The sequence below is a fragment of the Hyperoodon ampullatus genome (genome assembly GCF_949752795.1).
Source record: "Hyperoodon ampullatus genome assembly, chromosome: 16".
Lineage (NCBI taxonomy): Eukaryota > Metazoa > Chordata > Mammalia > Artiodactyla > Ziphiidae > Hyperoodon > Hyperoodon ampullatus.
In genome coordinates this window covers 3,680,498-3,697,773 of record NC_136929.1, presented here as the reverse complement: position 1 = coordinate 3,697,773, position 17,276 = coordinate 3,680,498, and positions in this window count along the sequence as shown.

The window sequence follows — 17,276 nt, the reverse complement described above, 5'->3', positions numbered from 1 at the left end:
TCTACCCCTTGGTCCCCCTATACATGCAGAGCCCCCATGATGCTGCAAAGGGAAGGAGATGGGGACCCCGTGTTCCCGGGAGCTGAGCCACTGGACTTGCAAGGACCATCCTGCACACACAGCCCTCTCTGAGAACAGGGCTTCGCACGTGTCTTAGGACAGGACACGAAAGGCTAGGATGAGAAGGGGTGGACCCCACGGCCCGGCCTCCACCGTGAGTCTGGGTGGATGCATGATGCATCCCTCCTCCTCAGCCCAGTTCGGCTCGGTGATCTTCCCTCTGCCCTGGCCCTTGGGAGACAGGAGGCTAAATCTCAGTGCTTCTCTCTCTCGATAAAGATGGGACCACTCCAGCCACGCTGGGACGTGGCCTTGCACACTCACACCTCCTCTGCTGCGTGTTTAGGCCCAAATGTTTAAAGCAGATGAGGGGTACAAAAGGAACACATAGTGTACAAAGTGCTGTAAAACACAAGGCGTAAACGCTGTCACGCTTGGTACTTTTAGGAGCACGAATAAACTAGGAGCAAAGCCGCAGCTCTTGGATCTCCTTGGTAGCCTCTTCCAATAATCCGTGCGCTGTTCATCCCTACCCACCCCAGACCTTCCGCTGTTCCCATGCACAATTCGAAGCCACCGTTTGGCTCACAGGGCACCCCTGACCTTAATAATGAGGATGACAACACCAGCTCAGCACCATAACAAAGACTGTTTTCATCTTTTATGGCATCACCCAATACAGGACACTGGCATTTCTCTGACTTTTCATTCATGATCTGTAATCGTCGCAAGATTCTTACTGTCATCAACAGAGACCACAGGTCACTCACTAGATCTGAGGTGTTTCATGGCCAAAGGCCGTTCTTCCCACCCCCTGAGGCTCACCAGTCAGGGCCCCGTGGAAGAGGGAAATAGAGACCCTAGGCTGGGCCCCAGAGGTTCCCACCCAGTACGTCTCTATGGGGCCCCACCTCTCCAGGTTGAAATCTCTGACCCAGCAGTTTAAATAACTGTCCGCCTTTCCTCACCTGGTCAGGGTGATATTTTCTGGCCTTTATAGAAGGCTCCATTTCCCTCTGCATTAGTGGCTTCCTTACAATTCTAGAACAACACTCTCAATTAACGGGAAGTGGACTCTGTCTACATGACACCAAGCAACGTGCACGTGAAGTCATCAGATCTGCGTGGATAGAAGTCAGGAAGCAGGAACCCTGAGGGGCGGGGTCCTTGTCAGCTACTGGGAGATTTGGGGTTTCTTCAAAGACAAGCTCTTGAGTTTTCACAGCGCAGTTACTGGTGGCTCTGAGAAGGCCTCACGCGGGCTCTCCTGCCTTTTGGCCACATTCCCTCGTGTTTATCCCTCCCAAGTCAACCTGGCTGTAAACTCCTACTAACTAAAGGTCACTGCGTTTGAATTCAGCCTCTCTCTCTCTGTCTCTCTTGGTTCCTTCTCTTAATGACACGTTTGACTTTAAAAGGAGAACACGGTTCTTTCACCAGCTCATCACGCAGTTCACTCCATTGTGAATCTTATTTCACATCCGAGGGCATCTAAGGGCTTCAGTGTCAGGTTGCCGGCCTGTGTGTGTCTCGTTCCCTAAATTCCCGTGACCTTGTCTCTCTGGGCTGTCTCAAACGCACAGCTCTCCCTCCGGTGGAAACTGAGATCCTTGTACAAGGCCCTGCATGGAGGATGGCTTTTGATTTTCTGTTCTCAAGTGCGTGCAACCAAAACAAGAACATCCTGACGCGGTGGATCTGCGGTGGTGGCTGAGTGCCGGTCTCTGGGCTCCTGCGGGCTCCCAGGGGCCGCGGAGCAGCGTTTCCGCCACCAAATCCATTTGGCTCTATTTAGGAACTAAGTACAGGAAGGTAGTTATTGTACGAGATTAGTTTCCTGTAGGCCATAAATTGGCAGTAGCAGAAAAATACAGGATGAATTTATTAGCGTGCAAGGTCAGCTAAAAGGAAGGCTAGGCTGGCGAGGGTGCTGTTTTCTTTCTTTGAACCCACCTCCCAAACCCAGCCAGGCTGAAAAAGACCCTTTAACTACTTAATTACTTCTTAATAGTTTTAAGCAAATTCAAAAGACTGTGCCCGCCTTTGCTAAGTGCCTGGAGGTAGAGCTGCCTGGAATAGGTCAGGAATTCCTGTTGGGACCGGAGTTTCTGAAACCCGATTAAAAGCCCCTGCAATCTATGGCCTTGTGAGAGGGGGGGTTTTGTTTCTGTTTTTGTTGCATTTTTTTTGTTTTTGGTTGGGGTGCAGGGGGAGGAAGCCTTAGCTGTTGTTGATTGGCTAGGTATTTACTTTGACCCTAGATTTTTATATTTGGGAATCAAATAACAGCTTCTAACGGTTAAAAAAAAATTCAAGTCAAAAATGTAATTGTTTCCAACCAGCGATATGCTCATGTGACAAATGTCCCTGCAGATATTTGCTTTAGAAAGAACAAGTCACTTTTTTTTTTAAGTGAATACTTCCTTGAAAACACAGAGTTGCAGGTAGCCGCAAAGGTGGGTTACATTCCTTGTAAAGACACTTGTACGTTCTGAGAGATCCTTGGCTAGCCGAGCCTCCCCGGGTTGGAGTCGTAATCCTCCCTTTTCCCTTTGGATATTTTTCCAAATGCCTTCAAGCTGTCAGGTAAAATTAGGCCCCACTGGTATGAGATGTAGTATTTGGAGCCGGTTTTCTAACGCTTTTGCGTGAAAGGCTGTAATTCACATTTTAATTATACTGGAGATCTATAGTGACTTATGGAACACCCCTCCCCCTCCGTTACCCTGAGGCCCTGGCCCACAAACTCCCCACCCCGTGCTCCTCTGCGGTGTCACAGGGTGGAGGGCAGGGCAGGGATTGAGGAAGAAGGTAAAACAGCTCAGTCCTTTCCACCCCTTTCCCAGCAGATGACAGCCCTGTAACGTCTCCAATTTCTTAGGGAACCACAGCACTTTATGTAGCAAAAAGACCAGATGATCAACCTGTCTTCACTTAGCAAGGGCCCAGTTAACATTTACGGAAGGAGCCTCGTATGTTCCCCGGGGTTTGCTGCCCGCTGTCCCCTGGGGCCGCCCCTGCTGTGCCCTGTAGCCTTGGGGGCCTGTCACAGTCCACCCTGGACAGCCTGCAGGAGTTGGAGTAAAGAGAAGGGTCCCGAGCTGCATCCAGTTCAGAGGTTCAGACAGGCACCTGGGCTGTGCTCCCTGATGGTTCCAAGAAAGTCAGGGCTCAGTTGAATTGTGTCCACTTGTCCAGGCCATGCTGCCTTTAGGAAAACGTCTGAGAAAACGTCTCCTACAATCGGGTCTTACTCAGATGTTCTAGGTCTGCTCCGTGGCACCCTGCCCCAGAGCCCAGGTGAAGAGCCCCGGGGCACGTGAGCCATCCTTGGTTCCACGGCCACCTGCTCAGCCCTGCTGGGGGTAGGGCTGCTGGCGCTGTTCCTCCGTCCTGTGATTTGTTGAAGGTTTGGATAATAGCAGCTTGGCTGGACATTTGATCTTCCTTCCCTCCCCCGAGGAGACAAGGGTCTGAGGCGAGTATAAGCCTCCACGTATGTGTCTGGCATCAGCTGGGGTCAAGCCAGACTCAACCTCCTGTGACCTCCCGTGAGCCAATTATCACAAAAGAAATCCAGAAATTGAGGGGGAAGTTCACATCCTAAATTGTGCCAGCGAGAGCCTTCCCAAGGCCACCCGGGGCCAGACCCTGGTTGGCAGTGTCCTCACTGGCTCAGCAGGGCTTGTCTCCACGCAGCCCAGATCCACGGTCCCCAAAACAAAGACAATGCTCCCTTCCCGTGTTGCTCTGAAGTCAGTTTTAGCCAATCCTGTAAACCTCAATCCAGCAAATATTTAGACCTCATAATAGCCACGGGCCCAACTCTGCTCTGGAGACTGTCTGCCCTCAGTTGTCCAGAGCAGAGTTGTTAGCGAACGGGTAAGGTTTAGGGTACAGGTGAGGGTACGGAAACGTGTTAGGTTCAGGGTACGTGTTAGGGTATGGGTTAGTGTATGGGTTAGGATTAGGGTTCGGGTTAGGGTAAGCGTTAGGGTTAGGGTTAGGGTTAGGGTTAGCAAACGGGTAAGGTTTAGGGTACAGGTGAGGGTACGGAAACATGTTATGTTTAGGGTACGTGTTAGGGTACGGGTTAGTGTTCATGTACGGTTTAGGATTAGGGTATGGGTTAGGGTAAGAGTTAGTGTTAAGGTTAGGTTTATGGTTAGGGTTAGGGTTAGGGTTAGGGTACAGGTGAGGGTATGGAAACGTGTTAGGGTCAGGGTACGTGTTAGGGTATGGGTTAGTGTTAGTGTACGGGTTAGGATTAGGGTACGGTTTAGGGTAAGCGTTAGGTTAGGGTTAGGTTTAGGGTTAGGGTTAAGGTTAGCGAATGGGTAAGGTTTAGGGTACAGGTGAGGGTACGGAAATGTGTTAGGGTTAGGGTACGTGTTAGGGCACGGGTTAGTGTTAGTGTACGTGTCAGGCACCTTCAGAGAAAAGCTTAGCTCCCAATTCTGTTCTTGTAGAAAGCAAAAAAATGGGTGGGGGGAGAAATTTCCACTCAGATCCAGGAATCTTTTTTTTTTTTTTAACATTTTTTTGGAGTATAATTGCTTTACAATGCTGTGTTAGTTTCTGCTTTATAACAAAGTGAATCAACTATACATATACATATGTCCCCATATCTCTTCCTTCTTGTGTCTCCCTCCCTCCCACCCTCCCTATCCCACCCCTCTAGGTGGTCACAAAGCACCGAGCTGATCTCCCTGTGCTATGCGGCTGCTTCCCACTAGCTAGCTATTTTACATTTGGGAGTGGATATATGTCCATGCCACTCTCTCACTTCGTCCCAGCTTACCCTTCCCCCTCCCCATGTCCTCAAGTCCATTCTCTACATCTCTGTCTTTATTCCTGTCCTGCCCCTAGGTTCTTCATATCCTTTTTTTTTTTTTAGATTCCATATATACGTGTTAGCATACAGTATTTGTTTTTCTCTTTCTGACTTACTTCACCCTGTATGACAGACTCTAGGTCCATCCACCTAACTACAAATAACTCAATTTCGTTTCTTTTTATGGCTGAGTAATAGTCCATTGTAGATATGTGCCACATCTTCTTTATCCATTCATCTGTCGATGGATACTTAGGTTGCTTCCATGTCCTGGCTATTGTAAATGGAGCTGCAAAGAACATTGCGGTACAGAGCCAGAAATCTTTGTGACAAACTTCAAAAATGGTTCAGCAAACTCTTGCAAGACATGTGGCTTAGGGTGCGCTCAGCTGGATAAGAGTAGAAAACACAAAAGCCTAGGAGGGAGGAACCGCTGCCCTCTTCCCAGCTCCGGGCTGCATCCGCGAGAACAGCATAGCATCGCTGGGGCGGGGGGTGGGAGGGCATTTCCTCCTCTGTAAACGCACAGAGAGGCCTCGCCTCCATCTCCAGTGACACTTCCTCCAACTGGTGGGTGATGTGGCTATGGGGCCAGCTGAGCACATGCGGTGGCTTCGGTTGGACTGAATCTTCTCACTCAACACGACCAGGCCCACCATGGACTCTGCCCAGCTGCCATGCTGCATCCAGTTGGTCCTGTTGAGTTCCCAGTCATGTCAAGGCGAGAGCCCCTCGACCCTACAAGGGTTATTCTGGGCGTGACCCCGCGAGGTACTCAGCCTAAGATCATCACATGACTGTGAACTTGTGAGGCCAGGGTTGGAAGGGAGGAAACAGAAGCCTTAGGACCACTATGGAGACTGCTCCATGGCTTGAAAGATGATCAGAAACTAAAGGGTGATTCTTTCCACCCCGCCATGTACCCTCCCACACGCCATGGCTGGCTCTCCTCTCGGTGCACAGAATGTGCTGCCATGTCCTGGAGCTAGAAAATGCTGTCCCCATCGGTGAGTTCAGAAGACCCTGTGTTTCCCCAGTGCAGAGAGCGCATCTCAGGGAAAACCTGAAAATAGCAAGGATAGACCAACAGCCACCTATGCCAAGGGCACCGTCAAAGCCACTTCTAGGTGTACAGAACAGACAGAACCCAGGCAGGACAAGAACACAGCAAAGTAACACCACTGAGTAAGTATACAAATCACCAAAGAAACACAGGAGCATTGGGGAAAGGGCAGGGAGACAATCCAGGCATTACGGTGTTGGGATAGATACATTTGAAAAAAACTGCATATTGCATCGGTCATTTAAAAAATAATCGCCTTATTATAAAACCAGAGAAACAAAATGTGGTCTATTGTACAATGGAATACTACCCAACCATAAAAAGAATGAAGTACTGATACACACGGATAAGCCCTGAAACATTATCTAAGTGAAAGAAGCCAGGCAGGAAAGGCCACATGGTGTATGATTCTATTTATTTGAAATTTCCAGAACACCCATGTTAATAGAGATGGAAAGTAGAAGGGTGGTTGCCAGAAGCTGGGGGTAGAGAAGAATGAGGAGTGACCGCAGATGGCCGCGGGGCTTCCTCTGGGGTGATGTAAGTGTTCTTGAATGAGGTAGCGTTGATGGTTGCTCAACTTCGTGAATACACTAAAGACAATTGACTTGTATGCTTTGAAGGGGTAGCTATTATGATACCTGGATCATATCTCAAAAGAAATAAACTAAAATAAATGAGGGGCAGTGGCAGATGCGAACAGAAATGACTTCTCTTACCCATTATGCCTTCAAGCAAGGCCTCGACATTGCACCACTTTCATGCAATCATCTCTTTGGAGGCAAAGGTCACTGGGATTTGGAAGAGGACCCAACATTACAATAAAACTTTCTAGAGGACCTGGTCTTACTCAGTTTCCTGGCTAAGGCACGTGTCCCTCTGAGTTTCAGTTTGAATGAACCTGCAGTGGAAATAAGAAGCATCTAGAAAGAACCTCCAACTTGGCCAAGACCTTAGTTGTTTGAATAACTTTGGCCTGGAAACTACGCACGTTCGTCTATTTCATAACTAATCCTCAACTCAGTGAACTGTGTTTGCAGTTAACTCGTGTCAGGGGATTTGCCTTCTGCTGTCTATAGGAGAGCGCAGCCTTGCCAGCTTGGGCTGGATTGGTAGGCAAGCAGATTTCTCAACCTAGGTATACTTGCTAACTCTCTGTGCACATGTCCATGGCCTGATGGCAACAGAGTCCCCGGGTCACATCCCCAGTTTCCACATCAGTAAATGTTGAGTAAGAAATTATGTTTCTTAATTGCTTAGACACCAAAGACAGACATACAGGGGAAACGGCACGATGTCCCTGTCACCACAGATCTTGAAGACATGAAGTGGACCTAAAGGAATAAGAGTATGAATAGACAAGGGAGACTCATTCTCGCCAATCCTCAGGCATCGCGATGGCTCGGCCCTTTCGTGCGGACCCCACTCAACAGTGGCAGGAAAACGAGACAAAGGCACAGATCCATACGGGCCACAGCTCTGTTAGAACTCACCCACAGATGTCTGACCCTTCCTGCGCTTACGGTCCAGGCACAGGCCCCTCTTTGCTTTCGGACCCCCTTCCCCTCATTCTCTGATTGCAGCTCACCCCGAGCATCGTTCTGTTGACTCTTCAAGTGCCTCTGGGAGAGGCTCACCCTCAAAGCTCTCAGCCTCATAGGAAACAAGCAAATGAATTCCCTCCGCATCGCGTAGACTATCCTCAGGGAGAGTGCCCACCTGATAAGACTTGAACGGAGGAGCACGGTGAGGACTGGGGGAAGGTTCCTTGGTTGGTTGCTCTCTATCTCGGTGGTCTCTGACTGATCCACCCCTCCCTCCCCAAGATTCCAGGACCTAGACGAACAAGCCTACCACGTGTGTGCTGAGTTAACAAATGAAGGTGAACAGCCTTTCATAGCTCAAATTTGAGACTTACATACAATGAAGTTGTAGGCCCCAGAGCTCCTTAAATGCTAAGAACTATGATTTCCAATCCAGAAGCTTTCACCCCGATGGTGAGCCTGTAGCTGGGAGCCAGAGGACCTGGGCTTGAATCCTGGCTGCTGCTGATGGTCTGCTGACCTCAGCAGGGATGTGACTGCTCTGATGCTGAGGTTCCCAGTCTCTAAGGCAACAGGATCAGAGGGAGACAGATGGCCAGACAAGCTGAGGTGGAAACGGCCGGGATTCCAGGAGACAGTGTGCAAAGCGGACATGCAGGCAAAAGGATAGCGGGTGGGAGGGATGCTGATTTGAAGGTGAGAGTGAGCTCACATGTTCTGAGTGGTTCATGTCAAAGGTCAAAGCAGGTGCTCAGGTAGGGAGGGATGCCTTGCAGTTGAGAGGGAGAGACAGGCGTTCTGCTGCTGTCAGAAGGACTGGACCAGAATGGGGGCATCACCTGCCTAGATATGAAGGCTGAAGCCTTAGAAATGGGTGTGATGGCTCTAGGAGAGAATGGATCAAGAAATGAGGGTCAAGGAAGGATCCCAGGAGAACAACCACCTCTCAGGGTCGGAGGGGGAGAAGAGTCAGAGGAAGCAAGAGAGGATGAAGGGCCAGGTGACCCCAGGGTGTCCGGAGCCTGCGGGTGAGGGGCTTTCCGGAAGGGGAGAGCCGACAGGGCAGGGCAGGGGCAAGGAAAGGCCCTGAGAAGATGGGACAATGGTGTGGTCCCTGGGGACACTCAGGAGAGCAATTCAGTTACTCAAGGCGTGGAGGCGAGGAGATGGTTAGGAACAGCACGTGGGTCTATGGCTCCCACACTACAGTGCTGCTCAAGGGTGGTCCCCAGGCCAGCAGAATCAGCAACACCCGATAGAAATGCAGATGATGAGGCCCCACCCCGGACCTGCTGGGTCTGCATCTCAGGGCTGGGCAACCTGTGTGTGTGCATGTGTGTGGTGTGTGTATATGAGTGTGTGTGAGGGCATCCGAGTGGGTGTATGATGTGTACGATATGTGTGGGGTGTGTGTGTAAGTGTGTGTGAGACCCGGTTGGGGGAGGTGGAATCTTTCTGTTTGAAAAAAAAATCTTTGAGAAAACATATAACAAAAAGCTACCGTTAATTCAGCAATGTTTGAATACGGTTTATAGTCAGTTGGTCATGAGAATATCTACAGATATCTGTAAAATAGTACATTTGTATCCTGTACAGAGAGGTACGAGCAAAAATGCGGAAATCCAAATACGATTGGTGGATTCTGTTGATGCCAACTTCCTGGTTGTGATATTTTACTACAGGTTTGCAAAATGCCACCATTAGAGGAATCTGGGCAAAGGGCATATGGGGTGTCTCTGTATTATTTCTTACAATTGCATGTGAATCTACAATATCTGAATAAAAACTTCTATGAAAACTAGGGATCTTGGGTCATGGCTTTACGTATTTTTTAATTTAATTGTTTTAAAGATCAACTTTTTATACTTTTCACTGCAGTGGCATGCAGTACAATGAATACAGATGTTGTTTGCTAACACAACGATTAGTCACCACAAAGACAAACAGCAGTTAGAAGGATAAGTCAAAGAGAAAAATCAGTGAAATTAGAATAGCAAAACCACATCCAGATGGATGAGGCAGCAGATGAGAAAGATGACAAAACAGGAGAATCCATCCAGATACATATATTAGATAAATATGAGATACTCAAATCCTTGCTTGAAAATTAAGATAGATTCAAAGCCCTTTATTATAGTATTTATAAATCTTCCATTTATAATAAAAACTCCACTACACTATTCAATTAATTTCTTTGTTATCTCCAGAAGCATTATAATGTAGGGCTAAAGAAAAAAGCACAGTTAAATTATGCTCAAAACCCACACAAGCCTTATTTATAAATTATGTTCCACATAGAATTCTTTCCCGTTATACCCTGAACAATTGTAACATTAGATGCCAACTTGGCTAAGTTCTCTCTCTTAACTGCCAGGTTGTCTCAGTAAGGTTCACCCTGGCCACCCTGTTTAATAGCACAGACCCCCTACCCTCTGGGGCCTTCCCTACCCTCTCACCTGGCTCTACTTTGTCTTGTTTCAACAGCACTTATCATATCCTAACATTTATTATGTCTACAGTTATCATCTGTCTTCCTTTCTAGAAAATCAGCTTTATGAAGGCAAAGATTTTCTGGGGGTGGGTTGGGATGGGTGGAGGGGACATACACTGATGTACCTACAACAGAGTTGGTGCACAATGAATATCTGTTTATTGAATGAATGAATTTTAAGCATTCAATGGTCTTATTTTTACTTCAAACTTTTTGGATAGAGACTAAAAAGAAAAACAAGGAAAGCTTTGTGTGTGGCTTGTCCCTTCTGGGGGCACTGCTATGCAGACAGCGTGACATGAGCATTCAAGCCAAGGTGGAAGCAGAGGGTCAGCCTTCCATCCCCATGGGGGTGACACTGGCCACCTGCCGTGGGGAGAATATGGTGATGAATGCAGCAGGGTATTGAAATAGGACCTAGACAAGGCCACGTCCTCGGCAGTTTACGGTCCAGAAAGGGTGCAGAAACACATCCATGAATGAGGACTAGAAAACTGTGAGAGATGGAGGTGAAAGTTACACGATCCTGCGACAGAGAGTTCTGACTTCCAGGGGGATTCCCATGGGATGCACTTGAAGATGGAGGGGACATTCTGCAGGAGGACACCTGGGCAAAGGCATGAAGCTGCCCCTGGGCGGCCCCTAGGAGGAGCTTTGTCTGAAGCAGAGAAGGTGTCAAGAGAAGGCGGAGACATCATCGTGGGCGCAGATAAAGGGCCAGGATGACACACAGTTAACTAGAAAATGTGCATTTGTAATGAAAGAGGTTAAACCGTGGGGAGCCTGTGCCTCCAGGTCTGGAGCCAGGCTCGGGAGAGAGAGGAGGGGACCAGGGCTCCTGTCTCCAAGGAGAACCGTCTCCAAGTGTGTCCACAGCTCTTCCCCTCCCCCAGCGGGATCCAGAGCCACACCCGGGGCCCCTGGAGACCCTAAATGCTCCTTTGATGTCTCACTTGGGGATGGGGGACCAGGGGCTGGAGAACCATGCTTTCTCCAGAACTCCACATTCTTTACACCTGGCCACACACACGCACTGCCTGGAAAGTTCTGAAAACCAACTAGTTCAAAGGTCCTCTTTCTTTCTTCCAAAAAGTTCCTTTTTCTCCCCCAAAACAGTTACTTCAAGCAAAAGTTACTTCGGGACCGAAATGGTGTCTTTCAAACAGTGCCTGACTCAGCCACTTTCCATTTCCTACTAGAATACCTATGAAAACACAGAAAAGGAGAAAAACACAGCCCGGAGAACTAGGACGGCCCGTCCACCCACCGCCAGAATCTGGGAGACACGCCAACGGAGAAGCAGGACAATGCAAGCGGGTTGAGAAACAGCCCTCAGCCCTGCCAGCCGGGGCCCAGGATCCAAAACCCAGCAGCCGGGGTTGGTGGTGCAGCGCCGGCCCTTCCCGCGTCTGCCCTCCCACGGGCTCCTCACCACCGAGGAAAGCCGCTTGTCCATCCTCCTCCAGCACAGCCGCTATTTTTTGAGGAAAGTAGATTGATAACGAACATAGAATTGATGGTCTGCGATGTAAACCTGTTGTAAAACCAAGGAGAACATGACGGATGTCTCCCCTCCCCCAGCCCATGCAGGCTTCCTCTCTCTCCAGCCTCCAGTCCACGTGGACCTGCGGTCACCTCCGCAAACCCACCATCAGCCCCAACACTCAGCGCCCTAGTCTTCACCTGGGTCCCTAGAGAGGTTTCCCTCCTCTGGTGTGGCCCCATCCCAGTGAACCCTGCACTGCAACCAACAGGGTCTCCATAACTGCCCATGGGAACACCCCTCTCGGGGTCTCCCAGAGTCACAGGCTACAGCTGGAGCTCCCCCTGCTCCCCTCCCCTCCCCCTAGGCCACCCCTGGACCACCTTGTCCTCCGAAAGTCCCTCCTGCTAGGACCTCCCTGGATACGCCGAGCTTGGCCTCAGCCCCTCAGCGCTGAGCTCGTCTGTCTGCCTAGAAAGTTCCCACCCCCTCTCTCCCCCTGCACCTGACCCAGTCCTCCTCATCCTCGAAGGCACAGCTCGAGGAAAACTTCCGCAACAGCCAATGATGGGAGAACTTTCCGGCACGGCACGCGCTGAAGACCTCCGTCAGACGATTTCACGGGCACAGCTGGGCCATGATCCGTTTCTCTTGCCTCCTGCATGGCGGCCCCTGGAGGAAACTTCAGTCATTCATTCAAAAGGGATTTATTCAGCCCTAGTACATACCAGGCACTCACTGGGCACCCTCACCAGGCACACAGCAGTGAAGGCACAAGTTCTGGAATTTTGATGCTTATTAATCAGCAGTCCTATAAATCAGCAACGTAATTTCCGAGTATGATGGGTATGCTGCGACTGTAGCTTTTTCTTCTCTATCCTCCAAGATCCAACCTAGGTTTGGACACAAAGGACACGCCCCATAAATGGGTTGAATGAGCGTGAAATGGTAAGTATCAGCCTGATGATGATAATGAAGTGTTCAGTATAGAAAACTATGTGTAGAGAACAGGGGATAAAGAGCAGAAAAGGGGGGCTTCCCTGGTGGCGCAGTGGTTGAGAGTCCACGTGCCGATGCGGAGGCACGGGTTCGTGTCCCGGTCCGGGAAGATCCCACATGCCGCGGAGCGGCTGGGCCCGTGAGCCATGGCCGCTGAGCCTGCGTGTCCGGAGCCTGTGCTCCGCAACGGGAGAGGCCAGAACAGTGAGAGGCCCGCGTACCGCAGAAAAAAAAAAAGAACAGAAAAGGGGAAGAGCAGAACTTCATCAACTGATGAGCTGATGAAGAAAAAGGCAGTGGTGAGCATTTCCTTGAAGAGTTACAGGATGTCTTAGTCGGCTCAGGCTGCTGTAACAAAACACCATAGCCAGGGTGGCTCAAACCACAGGAATCGGATCCTTGCAGTTCTGTGGGCTGGAAATCCACAATCAGGGTGCCTGCATGACTGGGTTCTGGTGGGAAACACTTCCTGGCTTGAAGAGAGCTGCTTCTGCCTCCCAGTGTCCTCCTGTGGTGGACACAGAGCTCTGGTGTCTCTTCCTCTTCTTATAAAGACCCCAATCCCATCATGGGGACCCCACCATTGACCTAATCTAACTCTAATCACCCTCCAAAGGCCCCAATTCCTAATACCAGCACACTGGGGGTGGGTAAGTTTTCAACATTAGCATTTCGGGAGATGCCAACATCCAGTCCATAACAGAGGCACAACCTGCCCTGCCATGAACTTCAAAGAGATATGTGAACAGATAGAGTCCTTGGTGGGGAGGGGGTCTGCAAGGCCAGGGTTTGTCCTGCTGACTTCTGTTTTCTTTGAAAGTCTAAGTCAAGGTCACCTGCTCAGTTGAGGGGAGGGACAGGTTGGGGAATTGCAGGGAAACCATTAAAGTGTAAAATGACCCTTGAAGAGCATGGGAAAGGCAGCTTTTTCCAGAGGCCAGAAGACGACCCTCCCCCAGCCCCGCAGCACCGATGTACAGCTGTTTGGACATCACTCGACACAGTTGCGTGCTTTTCCGGGAAGGTCCGGGGGCATAGCGGGAAACAGAGAGGTAGAGAGAGGGGCTCGCGGCTGAGCAGATGCTCATCACCTGGGCAGGGGAGTCAGGAGTGCAAGCAAACCACGTCAGGGCTAGCGGCTCTAGAAAGTGGTCCAGGTCTAGTGTCTGGGGACGGAAGTGGGGGAAGTCAGCACCGAAAGAATGATGCTGTCTGAAAGTTTTGCTTTTTAAACCAAAGAAGAGTCATTAAACTATATAAAGTCAGGTGAAAATGTAACGTGATTTGACCCCATTCCCAGAATACTGGTGCCCAACCCAGCAGCTTTCAGTTCTGATTTGTGTTTATTGTACGTCAGAAATATTTCCTAAAGTTGTTTCATGGCCTAGCGAACCTGCCAGCCCTGGACTTTAATCTCCGAGAGGCAGGATAACGCATCTGCGTAACAGGGCCCCTCCAGGACGAACCTGTCACTGCCCCCAGTGCTGAGCCCTCGGGGTTCATGGGCTTCCCCTGGAACATCTGCAGGACTGGGCACATCTAAGTCAGCCCGCTGGGAAAGGGAGGCGTGTGGTCAGATGGAGAACCAACACATTTGTGACAATGGGACACATGAGAAATGACCTTTCCTCACATTAAATTTCACTCAGTCGAAATAAGTGTGGTATGGTTGTCTGTGGCCCAGAGGATCAAAAGCCTCGGGTACTGTCTCTGCCGGCCTGGGTGCCCACCCCCGCTTGGAAAGTCGAGCTGAGCGTAGGGCAGAGGAGTTGCTCTGTTGTGAAAAGAACTGGGCTCATGGTCAAGTCCAAGTGTGTAATCTGAGCAGGAAGGGGTGGGTGTGTTTTGTGCGCACCAGCAGGTCGACTGGGGAAAAGGTGATGTTTACTGCAGGGCTCGGGAAACGTGAATTTTCTGCAGCTCCGGAGCTGAAATGACAGCACATGGGGAGGGGCCCCAGCAAGCAGCCCCTCAGAGCCAGCCCTGCACAGATGGGCCGAAGGGGACGGTTAGGCAACCGTCTGAAAAAGGGAAGATTAAGATCAGGACACAGAGCCTGGGGCAACGGGCGAAAAGGAAGGGAAGGGTCATGAAAACGGACCAGGAGAAGACGCCGGTGCCAGCTGGACTGCCCGGTGCTGAGTAAATAGACTGGGATCCGCTCAGGATGGATGCCCAGGGAGGGAGGCCATGGGGATAGACACAGACCCAGCGGCTCTGATACAGGGGTCCTCGAGCTCCAGCGTTCGTCTGTTTCTGCTCCTGAAAAGTTGCCACTTGCTGATTGATTGCAACCAGCTCGTTACAAATCTCTTGGAGCAAATGGAGCCTTTCAAGGCCAAATATAAAAGATGTTGGCCCAAAGGTTCTGGGGCAAATCTGGACTTTTGTCTTGAAAGGGTAATGTGGTGGTTGACTTTTTCAACTCTAACAGAATGGCTGACATAACCGAAGTGTTGAACAGTTATTTGGGGCAATTTCGGGAAAGAACTCATCTTTATCACACAGGAAAAAAAGAAAGATGAATGATATCAAGTGAAATGGACCCCTCCTCATGTTCAATAACACATTTCTGGGCATAAATTGTCTTGGAAAAAAATGCCTCAATTCGTGTTTTTGACTATCCAGTAGAGTCATTTATTGAAACAGGGGTTCTTAAAATTATTTAGGGAGTGAACCACCAGAAAGTTGCAGAGCCTAAGAGAAGATTGACATTCAACTCTATTTTCAAAACTAGGATCTTTTCCTTCTTAGTGCTTAGAAGAATGTCAATATCGAAAGTACGCAACACACATTCACAACTACGAAGACAGCTCTCTATGAAAACCCAGCTGTCAAACGACATCCCTGAGCCATTTCCAAGGGATTCTGCTCAGGGTTTGTACTTGTTCACTCTTTTCTGTATCAGTTTAAGTGTTTTCTGGCAGATAAGCCATAGAATGTGCAAAAAATTTAAGGAAAAGTAGCTGCGGAAACTTTTTAAATTGAGGAATTTCTATCCATTTTCTCAACCTTGTGTGTGCCGTGAGAAAAGGCCTTTGTTTTATTTTAACAGTAGAAACCTTGGTTCAACCCGTAGAGCACATGCTTTCCACAAGAACACAGGTGGAGAACCATTGTCTTGAGATGTCTTTGACTTCCGATGTTCTGTCTTAGAATATATTAGAAAGTGGTTTCTAGAAGTGGTGTTTTCTTCCTACAAGATCGAAGTTCTCTTCTTTTTCACTTGGCTCTGACCTCATCATCTGTTTTGATCTTATTCCCTGTACATTTTGTGAGACATTCTACATCCCTGTTGAAAAGAGGTGAAAACTATTTAGATAAGACGCAAGAACAAAATTCGACGACCACCCTCCCCCCCAAAAAAAGCAAACTTTGGGGGCTTCCCTGGTGGCGCAGTGGTTGAGAGACCACCTGCCGATGCAGGGGACACGGGTTCGTGCCCCGGTCTGGGAAGATCCCACATGCCGCGGAGCGGCTGGGCCCGTGAGCCATGGCCGCTGAGCCTGCGCGTCCGGAGCCTGTGCTCCGCAACGGGAGAGGCCGCAGCAGTGAGAGGCCCGCGTACCGCAAAAAAAAAAAAAAAAAAAAAAAAAAAAGCAAACTTTGGAATCAGAGGGTTTAGAGTTTTCAGAGTTCTGTTTCCTCATTTTTTTCTTTCGTTTATTCAACAAGTAATTAATGGGCGCTTATTCTACCTATGCCAGACACTATTTGAGGGCTGGGAATATAGCAGTAGATAAAACACACCAAGTTCCGGCTCCATGGAACTGACATTCTGGAAGGGGTAAACAGGAGACAAACAATTAAATCACCTTTAGTAATACAACATGACAGGTGGTAGTACGGGCTATGATTAAAAACAAGCAGGGCCTAGGGGATGAGAAGGAGGTTTTACCTAGGGTGCTCAGGGAAAGTCCCTCAGATAAGGTGACATTTAAACAGGAAAGTGAAAGAAAATTTCAGGGCAAGAGCCTTCCAGGAAGCGGGCTGGCAGGTGTCCGGCTCTGGGCGGGATTTACTCTTTAACCCTCCTAGAGCCGACGTGTCCATAAAGCCTTTGGAGGTTTCTACATCGAAAGAGCCTCCAGATGAGTTCTTTGATGGGATAAGTAGAAAGTCGAAGGCTTTAAGAGTGAATTTTTCTGTCTTCAGGCTCCCCATCTTAACTCCACCGGGCACCCCTGTATCCTCAACGTCAGACACAAGTTCTCAAAGCGTGCTTTCAATGGTTTCCTCTCATGTACTTTCACTGCACGGGGGGCAGAGAAGACTGAGCTCTGCAGCAAATTCACTGAGACCATGGAGCACGTCTGCTTGCAGACATTTCCTGATTCCCGCCAAGGTCATCTTGATATTTTCCTGAAAATTGTCAGAGAGCTTCCTCAGTTGACCCGGATTTCTTTGACATCGACAGGAAAACCACTGAGGGCGCAGGGCAGGGTCCCGGCTCCCCCTGGACTTGGTGTGGGAACAGCAGCCATTCTCAGAGCCGGGGCCACAGGGTCCTCCTCAAAGGCCTGGGCTCCACGGTGCCGGGTCAGAGCCCCGTGCAACTTGCGGTAAAACCAGCCATGCAGAAACCCAAATGGGGAGGCGGGGCGTTTCCCCAAAGATGCACCTGCGCCATTGGCATGACGGTCACACCTGCTCACTTCAGAACACCTTGCCCCGCCTGTACTTCATCCCTCGCTGCAGACAGCAAAGGGAAATCCCACCCTGTCCCACGACAGGCCTGTGAACACGGCGGTGGGAACAGGGGCTGGCATGCTAGTTGTGTAACAAAATGTAACAAAATGACA